Genomic DNA, 12624 nt, shown 5'->3' with positions numbered 1-12624 from the left:
CCCAGGCCTGTTCTCGGTTCAGGCCCGGAGGCAAGGCGGGCTCGGGATGTGCCCTCCTCCAAGACTGCGCTTCCATGGCTTCAGCCTCCTCACCAGGCCGAGAGTGCAATGGGTCTAGCACAGAGGCGAATGATCCTGCTAGGTGCGGAGTGTGCCTTTTATAGTGCCTGCCCGACAAGGTTTTGGGAAACCCGGGAGTTGATAGGTGGGATCCACACTCATTTGCCTTGCAAATTACCTCGGGGTCCCTGGGGACTGAGGAGATAACCACATCTTTCTGGGAGGGGCATGGAAGCTCTGAGTGGTTTATGGTGATTGGATTAAAGGAGGGGAGGGGAGAAGATGAGGGTCCCTGGCAGTTTCCATTCACTGGAAGAAGCCTCTTTGCTTGGAAGGCACAACTGGTCAAATCACACTTCAGGTTCTCTCCTTTGAGCAGATGAGAGAGGATGGCCTGGTGTTAGAGACGAGGCTCAGCCAGGTTCCCCCTTTGCAAAACCCACAGCTGGTTCATGCTGGAGCTGGGCTGAGATTCCAGGTCCTCTTGCTTTCACATCAGAAAGGGAAAAGAGGAACGGAGTGATCATGTAGGGGTGGGGAAAAGGAGAGTCCCACGCCTACTTAGAATTGTAATATTCCTATTTTTTTCTACAGTAGATGATCTGAATCAAAAGAAGACTTCATATATACTATGGTTTTCATACCTAATTCACAAATGCATAGAGTTAATGCCACGTTTTCAAGACGTCTTTCTTTCGTTCTTTTTTGTTATTTGCAAAACTCTTATCCTTTCTTATGAATTTATGTTCATTCTATTATTCCGGGCTCCTCTTTCTCTCTGCTCTCCCTACGTCTACTGCAGTTCTTCCTATTAAAGAACTATTTTATTTTCTACATGTGGTTTTGTATCAGACTTGTAATATGTGACATAGTTTTGTGAACACGTGTCTTCAATTCATGTAAGGTTATCATTTTAAAGCATCTACTTCTGCTTCATTGACCATGAAAGCCTTTGACTTTGGATCCTAACACACTCTGGAAAATTCTTAGAGATGGGAATACTAGACCACCTTACCTGTCTCCTGAGAAACCTGTATGCAGGTCAAGAAGAAACAGAACCAGACGTGGAACAACAGACTGGTTTAAAATTGGGAAAGGAGTACGTCAAGGCTATATGTTGTCACCCTGCATATTTAACTTGTATGCAGAGTACATCATGCAAAATGCCAGGCTGGATAAAGCTCAAGGTGGAATCAAGCTTGCCTGGGAGAAATATCAATAACCTCAGATATGCAGATGACACCATCCTAGCAGCAAAAAGCAAAAAAGAAACTAAAGAGCCTCTTGATGGAGGTCAAAGAGGAGAGTGAAAAAGCTGGCTTAAAACTCAACATTCAAAAAACTAAGATCATGGCATCTGGTCCCAACACTTCATGGCACATAGATGGGGAAACAGTGGAAACTGTGACAGACTTTATTTTCTGGGGCTCCACAAGCACTGCAGATGGTGACTGCAGCCATGAAATTAAAAGACGCTTGCTCCTTGGAAGAAAAGCTATGACAAACCTAGACAACATATTAAAAAGCAGAGACATTACTTTGTTGACAAAGGTCCGTTTAGTCAAAGCGATGATTCTTCCAGTTGTCCTGTGGAATGTAAAGACCCTGACACCAGAGGGCTCACTTTGTATTTAGAGTGGGCTCCTTTTCTGTTCATTTACACCCCTGTGCTACTATATCCTCCAAAATTATCTCCTCCCAATGCATTCATGGGACGTTAAAGCTTAGGATACAGCTTTTCCACTTTGAGAAACCCTCTTAAAGATATGCCCACATAGTATTTCCACTATATATAGGCACTTTCTCTTGGGTCAACACAGGCACCCCTCCACTTTATCACATCAGGACTTCCATTACATTCTGTGACTTTTCACATCTTTGCCCTCTCATTCAAAAGGGGCACAAGACCACATCACAAACTTGTGCAACAATCCTGTTGCCCCACTGGTAAGTAACAAATTCTTTAACTTCTGTCATCTTCAGTGCTGATATATATTTATGACCTTAAGCTCATCTGCCCTCCCTCTTGCTCAAAAGGGTGGGGTAAAGAACCAACGTTCTAATTTGATGATGGACACAGTGATTTCTGAAACACGTTCAGAGAATGGAGGAAACAGGCTGGGTCTCTTCTACATCTCTAGGATGTGAATTTACCTCTGAATAAAGAGGCAGAGTCTGAAATCTGATTCCTGAGGCAAGGCAAACAAAGGATGGCATGACTCCCCCTCCCAGGGGGTTGAAGGTAAGAAGTGTGTCTAGAGAATTCTTCCTCCCATGCCACATTTTCATAGTTTGGTGGTGTTTCCGGCTGATCTGGCAGAGTCAGTGTCAACCAGCTCATATGAACCGCCTGGATATTCTGGAGTTCTTAATGGAATCGTGCTAATCACTAGCAGGAGCTCAAGCATCAACTTGTTTTAGCACCCGGAATGTGAACAGACACAGCTAAAGAGTAGTCCCCTTTATGCTGCAGCAGTTCAGGATGGTTGGCGTCACTGGCGGGATCCTAAGGATCTTCCCTTTCCAGCTGTTGGTACTCCTGGAGGTGATGTGGTTCCCAGTCACGTTGGCCACCTCCAGCCTCACAGTCTTTGTTTTCCTGTTGGCCAGGTATGTCTGCATCTGGAAGACAGCCACTTTGGGATCAATCAGACGAGAGCAACAATTCTCCACTTCTGTGTAGACTGGAATAGATTCTCCATTGCAGGATCCCTTTCCTTCAGTCTTGGCACTCAGTGAAATTGGACCAGACGCTGAGCCGCACACTGGGGCCCCAGGGCACCGCACAAGTTATGTGTTATCCCCTAATAAATTACTTTATGTTTACATGATTGAGCTATCCCATTTCTGTTCCTAAAAACCATCAAAAGAAATACGACAGTGGCACCAGTCAACATTATATTTACTTATTGCAATCTGTTTAACAATCATAGTGGAATAAATCTAGATTTCCTTAGTATGTAAATACTCAAATTTTTCTTTTTGTTTTCAGGATATTTTGAGAATGTTTGTTTTATATGTATTAGTTTTTTTTTTTTTTTTTTTAATGCTTATTTGTTTGCTTTCCTGGGGTATTAGTTGCCAGACACAGGATCTTCGGTGTGTGTGTGGCCTGAGTAGTTGCCCCAAACCAGGGATGGAATCCATGTCCACTGCATTGCAAGGCAAATTCTTAACCACTGGATCACCAAGGAAGTCCCTATATCAGGGTTTTTAGATGAGTTCATAAGGATCAAAGATGAAAATTGTCTCTCAACACCTTATCTTGAAATTTTACATCTTTCCGTTCTCACACATCTTTCCACCACAAATTATATAAACCATTCTAATAAAGATATTTAAATGTCTTTCGTTTGCCTTAATATTTTAAACACAGGGATCCTGGGGCAGGAGCAAGGAGCTACTCAGACCCCTGGTAGGCACTGAAGTAGCCCAGAGATTGGGGCATCCGGAGTGTGATGTGATGAGGGGCTGAGCCTAGTGGTGGAGTGAACGTGGACAGTTGAAAGGACCCTGCAACTAAAGACCAAAGTGCAGTTCCTTAGCTAGACCAAGAAGGAAAATCATCAGAGAGACAGAGACTTCATGACTAATCGCCTTTCCTCATTTACTCACAACCCTTCCCTGAAAAGAGAAGAAGGAGAAGAAAAGGGAAGAAGGGGAACAGGAGATAGTGCAAGAGGAAGAAAATCAAAAAATAGTGTTTGACTCTCAGAAAATTCTAGCAGCTTCAGATCATGGAATTTTCCCCCCAAGTCTCAAGTCAACCCTTCCCTCTTCCCTCTTCTACCTGCCAATGCAGGAAACTCAGGTTCAATCCCTGGGTGGGGAAGATCCCCTGGAGGAGGAAATGGCAACCCAATCCAATATTCTTGTCTGGAAATCCAGACAAGAAGAGGCAGGCTGGCTACAGTCCATAGGATTGCAGACTTTACTTAGTGACTAAACAACATTTATGCCATATCGCTCAAATGCTACAAGGGTCTTGGTTTTAGGCTTAGAAAATATGATGATGGTGCAGAGGCTCAGAGCTATCAGAGCAGGAGAATGCACGGAAGAAAAGTAAGTTGGAAGAAAGAAAAAGGGAGAGGAAAGGAAATCAAAAAAAGGATTTTGGGCGTCAAAAAATCCTGTAGACTTTAGAGTCGAACCAAAGTACAAGGGTCCACTAGAGTCACCGCCTCTAAAACCAACAGCCAACAAAAGTCATTTGCAAAAGTCAAGTACAACAAAAACAATTTTTGTTTTCCCACAAATTTCCCACACAGTTTGGACTTGGGTTCCTGCCAGAAGATCCACTCTGTCCACCTTCTATGTAGTGTTCATTTCACATCCATGCAAGTAGGGAGATGGTACTGACTAGGAAAGGGCTCAGATCTGGCACCTCAGTTGAGGGATCCCATCTCAGCCCACCCTCCCAGTGCCGGGCCTGACCCTTCCTCTTGCCTGACTCAATTATTTGGAGAGGGTTGTGGGGAGTAGACGGGTTGTGACAGACTTCAGTAGTCCAGACAATTTCAGCCTTTGTTAACCTCCAGGCTGGATGTTTGGGTCTCTCTCCTTCCAGAAGAAAAGCAGTGGGGCCTTTGCCATTCACTCACCACTAGGGGACAGCAGCAAGCCAGGCTCTACCGTGGTTGAGGCGTCAATATTGCGATTTGCCCCTGCTGCTGCTGCTGCTGCTGCTAAATCGCTTCAGTCGTGGCCGACTCTGTGCGACCCCATAAATGGCAGCCCACCAGGCTCCCCTGTCCCTGGGATTCTCCAGGCAAGAATTCTGGAGTGGGTTGCCATTTCCTTCTCCAATGCATGAAAGTGAAAAGTGAAAGTGAAGTCGCTCAGTCGAGTCCGACTCTTAGCGACCCCGTGGACTGCAGCCTACCACCCCTGACACAAACCCAAACGCTGAGGTTCAGGGGCAAACCTAGAACTTGCAATGGCCTAAAGCTACAGGCTCAATCCTGAGACGATTAACCAATTAACCAAATTCAGCCACCAGGGAAGTGGTGTCGCTTTCTCAAAAAGTGAAAGTGAAAACATTTTGTCTCTCCCCCACAACCTTTATTGATATATAATAAACATATCTTGTAAGTTAAGGTACACAATGTGTTGATTTAATATACTTATATACTGTGAAATAATTGCTATGGGAACATTAGTTAATACCTGCATCACATTGCATAATTACCATTTCTTTTCCTGATGACAGCATTTAAGATCTACTCTTCCGGCACCTCTTAAGTTCACAGTGTGCCCTTTGACCTCTCTTCTTTTCCCCCACATCCCAGCCCTGGCAACTATCATTCTACTCTCTGTTTCAATGAATTCAGCTTTTCTGAAGGTCTGCCCATGTTGTTGCAAATGGCAGGATTTCTTTCTTTCTCACGGCTGAGTAGTATTCCACTGAGTATATATACACGGAGTTAGTGGTAAAGAATCTGCCTGCCAATGCAAGAGATGTAAGACACATGGATTTGATCCCTGGGTTGGGAAGATCGCCTGGAGGAGGGCATGCAACCCACGCCAGTATTCTTGCCTAGAGAATCCCATGGACAGGGGAGCTTGGCAGGATACGGTCCATAGGGTCACAAAGAGTCGGCCATGACTGAAGCAACTCAGCACAGGCATGCACACACCTCGTCTTCTTTGTCCATTCATCTGTTGACTGACACAAGGGTTGTTTCCATATCTTGTCTGTTATGAATAATGCTGCAATGAACATGGGAGTGCAGATATCTCATCAGGATCCTGATTTTGTTTCCTTTGGATATACATACCCAGAAAGGGGATGAGTGGATCATGTAGTCATTCCATTTTTAGCTTTTTGAGGAACCTCCAGTAAATACTACTTTCCCTAGTGACTGCAACAAGTTACCTTCCCATCAGCAGTGCACATCCACCTCCTCACAAATGCTTGTTACCTCTTGTCTTTTTGGTGACAGCCATTCCAACAGGTGTAAAGTTCTATCCCATTGTGGTTGGGTTTAGAGTTCCCTTGTGATTAGTGATGTTGGTATCTTTTCTTGTACCTGTTGGTCATTTGTATGTCTTCTTTAGGAAAGTATATCTGTTCAGTTCCTCTATTTCTTAATTAGATTTTGTTGCTACTATGAGTTCTTTATGTATTTTGATATGAGCCCTCATATATCTTTTATAAGATATATGATTTGCAAATATTTTCTCACATTCTATAGGTTACCTTTCCATTTGGGTGATTGTTTCCTTTGCAATACAGAAGCATTATTTTTTATATAACCCCACTTACTAACTTTTGCTTTTGTTGCTTGGGTTTTTTGTGTCATATGCCAAAATATCATTGGCAAGACCAGTGTTAAGGAGATTTCCCCTATGATACCTCGACAAGTTTTAAGGTTTCAGGTTTTCTGTTTAAGTCTTTATGAACAATTTATTTGTTTTTGGCTATGCTGGGTCTTTGTTGCTGCATGTGGGCTTTTTCTAGCAGCAGCGAGGGAGGGCTACTGCTCACTTCTACCGTTTACTGCTCCATTCTTATTTCAGCCACTTCTCTTGCGGCAGAGCACAGGCTCTAGGCACACGGACCTCAGGAGTTGCAGCATGTGAGCCTTAGTTGTCCCACAGCCTCAGGGATCCTCCGGGACCAGGAATCAAGTGGCGTTTTAAGAGTGCTGTAAGTAAGATAAGGATCCAATTTCACTTTTCGTGAATGTGGTTATCTATTTTCCGTAACATCATTTATTGAAGAGACCATCCTTTCCTCACTAAGTATTTTTGGATCTCTTGTCACGTATTAGCTGACTGTGCATGTTTGAGTTTATTTCTGGGCTATCAATTCTGTTCCACTGGTCTTCTTTTATGCCAATACTATATTGCTCTGATTACTGAATCTTTGTAGTACAATGTGATGCCACCAGCTTTGTTCTTCTCTTTCAGGATTGCTTTACTATTTGGGTCTTTTTTGATTCCATACAAATTTGGGGATTTTTAGGACTTTTTCCTACTTCTGTGAAAAAGGTCAATGAGGTTTTGTTAGGGGTTGCACTTAATATATAGAAGGCTTTGTATAGAATGAACATTTAACTATATTAATTCTTCTGATCCATGAACACTAGCTATTCTTCCATTTATTTGTGTCTTCTTTGATTTCTTTTATCAGTATCTTATACTTTTCTATATACAGATCTTTTGCAACCATAGTTAAATTTATTCCTAAATGTTTTATTGTTTTTGGTGCTATGGTTAATGGGATTATTTCCTTTATTTCTTTTTCAGGTCATTTGTTGTTACTGTATAAAAACACAACTGATTTCAGTATGTTGATTTTTTAATCCTGCAACTTCACTGAATTTGTAGATTAGTTCTAACAATTTTTTGGTGGAGCCTTTAGGATTGTATGTATAAGATCATACCATCTGCAGACAAAGAAAGTTTCCTTCTAACTTTCCTGTTTGGATATTTATTGCTGTTTTTGTTTTGTTTCTTTCTTTCTTTGTTCTGCCTGATTTCTGTGGCTAGGACTCCCAGCACTATGTTTATAAGAGTGGTGAAAGTTGGCATCTTGTTTTGTTCCTAATCTTACAGAGAAAACTTTCAACCTCCCACCACTGAGTATGATATTAGCATGGCTTGTCATATATGACCTTTATTATGTTGATGTATTTTCCTTCTATGGGCTTCCTAGATGGTGCTAGTGGCAAAGAATTCACCTACCAATGCAGGAGATATAATAATTCGATCCCTGGGTTGAGAAGATCCCCTGGAGGAGGGCACAGCAATCCACTCCAGTATTCTTGCCTGAAGAATCCCATGGACAGAGGAGCCTGGTGGGCTATAGTCCATAGGTATGCAAAGAGTCGGACATGACTGAAGCAACTTAGAACACACACATTTCCTTCTATACTAAATTAGCTGAGAGTTTTTGTCATAAAAAGATTTTGGGCTTTGTCAAATTATTATATGAACCTATTAAATTATTTAATAATTTTTACCTTATTTTCTATTAATGTGGTGTGTCACATGTTTTGAATTGCATATCTTGAAACATCCTTATACACCAGGGATAAAACCTGTTTGATCATGGTGTAGGATCCTTTTCATGTACTGCTGAATTCAGTTTGTTAGAATTTTGTTGAGAATTTTTGCACTTGAATTCCTCAGAGACATTGGCCTGTGGTTTTCTTTTTTTTACAGTGTCCTTATCTTGCTTTGGTATCAGGGTAAAACTGACTTCATAAAATGATTCTATGAGTGTTCCCTTCTCTTCATTTTTTGGGGGGAAGAGTTATGTAGGATTCGTGTTAATCATTCTTTAAATGATTGGTAGAATTCACCAGCAAAATCATCAGGTCCTTGGTTTTTCTTTTTAGGCAGGTCTTGGATTACTGGTTTAATCATACTCATTATCAGTCTGTTCAGATTTTCTATTTTTTCATGATTCATTCTTGGTAGGTTGTCTGTTTCTAGGAATTTTCCAGTTCTTCTAGGATATCCAGTTTGTTGGTGTTCATAGTAATTTCCTATGATTCTTTGTATTTGTGAGGTATCAGTTGTAAGGTCTCCTCTTTAATTTCTGACTTTTTATTTCTTTTCTCTCTTTTTTTCTTAGTCTAGTTAAAAGTTTGTCAATTTTCTCTATCTTTAATAAAACAGTTCCTAGTTTCCATGATCTTTTCTATTTTCTATTGTTTTTCTGGTCTCTCTGTCATTCTTTCCGCTCTGTTCTTTATTTCCTTTTGTTGCTAACTTTGGGCTTAGTTTGTTCTTTTTCTAGCTCCTTAAATTGTAAAATTAGATTGCTTATTTGAGATCTTTCTTTTTTCTTAATGAAGGCATTTATCACTATAAACTTTCCTCTTTGAACTGCTTCTGCTGTATCCATATGTTTTGGTATGTTGTTTTTTCATTTTTGTTTGTTTTAAGATATTTTTACTTCTCTGCTTTATTGACTATGCCAAAGCCTTTGACTGTGTGGATCACAATAAACTGTGGGAAATTCTGAAAGAGATGGGAATACCAGACCACCTGACCCGCCTCTTGAGAAATTCGTATGCAGGTCAGGAAGCAACAGTTAGAACTGGACATGGAACAACAGACTGGTTCCAAATAGGAAAAGGAGTACATCAAGGCTGTATATTGTCACCCTGTTTATTTAACTTATATGCAGAGTACATCATGAGAAACGCTGGACTGGAAGAAACACAAGCTGGAATCAAGATTGCCGGGAGAAACATCAATAACCTCAGATATGCAGATGACACCACCCTTATGGCAGAAAGTGAAGAGGAACTAAAAAGCCTCTTGATGAAAGTGAAAGAGGAGAGTGAAAAAATTGGCTTAAAGCTCAACATTCAGAAAACGAAAATCATGGCATCCAGTCCCATCACTTTCATGGGAAATAGATGGGGAAACAGTGGAAACAGTGTCAGACTTTATTTTTGGGGGCTCTAAAATCACTGCAGATGGTGATTGCAGCCATGAAATTAAAAGATGCTTACTCCTTGGAAGGAAAGTTATGACCAACCTAGATAGCATATTCAAAAGCAGAGACATTACTTTGCCAACAAAGGTCCGTCTAGTCAAGGCTATGGCTTTTCCTCTGGTCATGTATGGATGTGAGAGTTGGACTGTGAAGAAGGCTGAGTGCCGAAGAATTGATATTTTTGAACTGTGGTGTTGGAGAAGACTCTTGAGAGTCCCTTGGACTGCAAGGAGATCCAACCAGTCCATTCTGAAGGAGATCAGCCCTGGGATTTCTTTGGAAGGAATGATGCTAAAGCTGAAACTCCAGTACTTTGGCCACCTCACACAAAGAGTTGACTCATTGGAAAAGACTCTGATGCTGGGAGGGATTGGGGGCAGAAGGAGAAGGGGATGACAGAGAATGAGATGGCTGGATGGCATCACTGACTCAATGGACGTGAGTCTGAGTGAACTCCGGGAGTTGGTGATGGACAGGGAGGCCTGGCATGCTGCGATTCATGGGGTCGCAAAGAGCTGGACATGACTGAGCGACTGAACTGAACTAAACTGAACTTCTCTTTTGATTTCTTCTTTGATCATTAGTTCTTCTGTAGTATGTTACTTAATTTCCACATATTTATTATTTTTCCAGTTGGCATACTGTTATTCATTTCTAGTTTTATACTATTGTGATATTGAAGTACTTGGTATAATGTCAATCTTCTTATATTTGTAAACACTTGTTCTATGACCTATGATATAATTGTCCTGGAGAATGTCCCAGGTAGAAGATGTGTTGGTTGGAGTCTTCTGTATATGTCTGTGAGCCTCACTTAGGGTAAAGTATAGTTCAAGTCTAATGTCTCTTTGCTGATTTTCTCTCTGGAGGATCCCTCTATTGTTGAAAGTGGGATATTGAAGTCTTCTACTATTACTGAATTGCTGTCCATTTCTCCCTTCAGATCTGTTAGTATTTGAAAAATATGTTTAGGTAGGTATGTGTTGATTGTTACATTTTTTTCATGAATTCATACTTTTACGGTTACATAACCATTTTTGTCTTTAGTCATTACTTTTGGCTTAAATGGGCTATTTTGTCTGATACAAGTATAGCTCACCTTGCTCTCTTTTGGTTTCCATTTGTATCAAATATATTTCTCCATTCTTCATTTTGAGCTTATATGTGTTATTTAATCTGAAGTGAGCCTGTTATAAGCAGCATACAGTTGGTTCTTTTTTTTTTTCCCATCCAGCCACTATGACTTTTGGCTGGAGAATTTAATCTATTTCCAAATAGAGGATTATTAATAGGTAAGAACTTATTAATGCAATCTTATTCATTGTTTTATGGCTGTTTTGAAGTTCCCTCATTCCTTTCTACCTCTCTTGTTACCTTCCTTTGTGGACTGGTGATTTTTTTTGTACTTGTATGCTTTGATTTGCTTCTCTTTATCTTTTGTGAATCTACCATAGGTTTTTGCTTTGTGGCTACCAAGAGGCTTAACATAAAACATCTTATAGACAGAACAGTCTTTTATGATTATAGCCACATAACTGATTGCATGCATAAAGTACCCGTTTACCACCCTTTTAATGTTTTTAACAATTTAGCTCTTTTTATACTGTGTATTCATACACATTATTGTAGCTATAGTTATTTTTTAACACTCTTATCCTTTAAACTTTATTCTAGAGTTAAGTGGTTAACACACCACCAAATTACAGTGTGAGAGCATTCTGAAATTGACTAGATACTAACTTTACCCAGTGTGTTGTGTGCTGTCAGGTTTTCGTGCTCCTCCTAGATTTTTCATGTTCTTTGAAGTTACATCATTGACTTCTCATTTGAAACAGCAATCACCTCCACCAGGCTTTACTCTGTGAAGATAAATGTCTTTCCTCAGCCCCCCGAGAGATTCGGAGGCTCTCTCAGCAGGCTATGGACACACCTACTCCATTCTTGTTCCCTCTGTGGTTGAATTCTCCAGTTCATATGCCTTCTCTGGCTTCTTAAGAGATGGGAATACCAGACCACCTGACCTGCCTCCTAAGAAATCTGTATGCATGTCAAGAAGCAACAGTTAGAACCAGACATGGAACAATGGACTGGTTCCAAATTGGGAAAAGAGTACATCAAGGCTGTATATTGTCACCCTGCATATTTAACTTGTATGCAGAGTACATCATGCAAAATGCCAGGCTGGATGAAGCACAGGTTGGAATCAAGATTGCTGGGATAAATATCAATAACCTCAGATATGCAGATGACACACTATCTTTATGGCAGAAAGCAAAGAAGAGCTAAAGGGCCTCTTGATGAAAGTGAAAGAGGGGAGTGAAAAGGTTGGCTTAAAATTCAACATTCAGAAAACTAAGATCATGGCATCTGGTCCCATCACTTAATGGCAAGTAGATGGGGAAACAATGGAAACAGTGACAGACTTTATTTTGGGGGGCTCCAAAATCACTGCAGATGGTGACAGCAGCCATGAAATTAAAAGACTCTCCTTGCAAGAAAAGCTATGACCAACCTAGACAGCGTATTAAGAAGCAGAGACATTACTTTGCCAACAAACATCTGTCTTGTCAAAGCTATGGTTTTTCCAGTAGTCATGTATGGATGTGAGAGTCGGACCGTAAAGAAAGCTGAGCGCCGAAGAATTGATGCTTTTGAACTGTGGTGTTGGAGAAGACTCTTGACAGTCCCTTGCACTGCAAGGAGATCCAATCAGTCTATCCTAAAGGAGATCAGTCCTGAATAGTCTTTGACAGAACTGATGCTGAAGCTGAAACTGCCATATTTTGGCCACTTGATGCGAAGAACTGACTAATTGGAAAAGACCCTGATGCTGGGAAAGATTGAAGGCAGGAGGAGAAGGGGACGACGGAGGTTAAGATGGTTGGATGACATCACCGACTCAATGAATTTGAGCAAGCTCCTGGAGTTAGTGATGGATAGGAAAGCCTGGCGTGCTGCAGTCCATGGGGTCGCAAAGAGTCGGACACGACTGAGTGTCCGAAATGAACTGAACTGGATTCTGCAATGAACCTGGCCTAGGGCTGACTGTCTCTCTTTCCCAAAGGTGGCGCTCAAGCTCAAGTTTGGACACATACGGGCAAGCCAAG

The 12624-nt window shown here is 41.2% G+C and overlaps 1 pseudogene; it reads right to left on the bottom strand.

Moving 5' to 3' along the window:
• Positions 1-2157: 2157 nt before the first annotated feature.
• On the bottom strand, positions 2158-2850 carry LOC132343181 (arrestin domain-containing protein 4-like; annotated as a pseudogene).
• Positions 2851-12624: the final 9774 nt, after the last annotated feature.

The sequence above is a fragment of the Bos taurus genome, chromosome 20, assembly GCF_002263795.3.
Source record: "Bos taurus isolate L1 Dominette 01449 registration number 42190680 breed Hereford chromosome 20, ARS-UCD2.0, whole genome shotgun sequence".
Taxonomy (NCBI): Eukaryota; Metazoa; Chordata; class Mammalia; order Artiodactyla; family Bovidae; genus Bos; species Bos taurus.
Note: the sequence above shows the minus strand (reverse complement) of the source record. Positions and strands in the feature narration are given on the sequence as shown.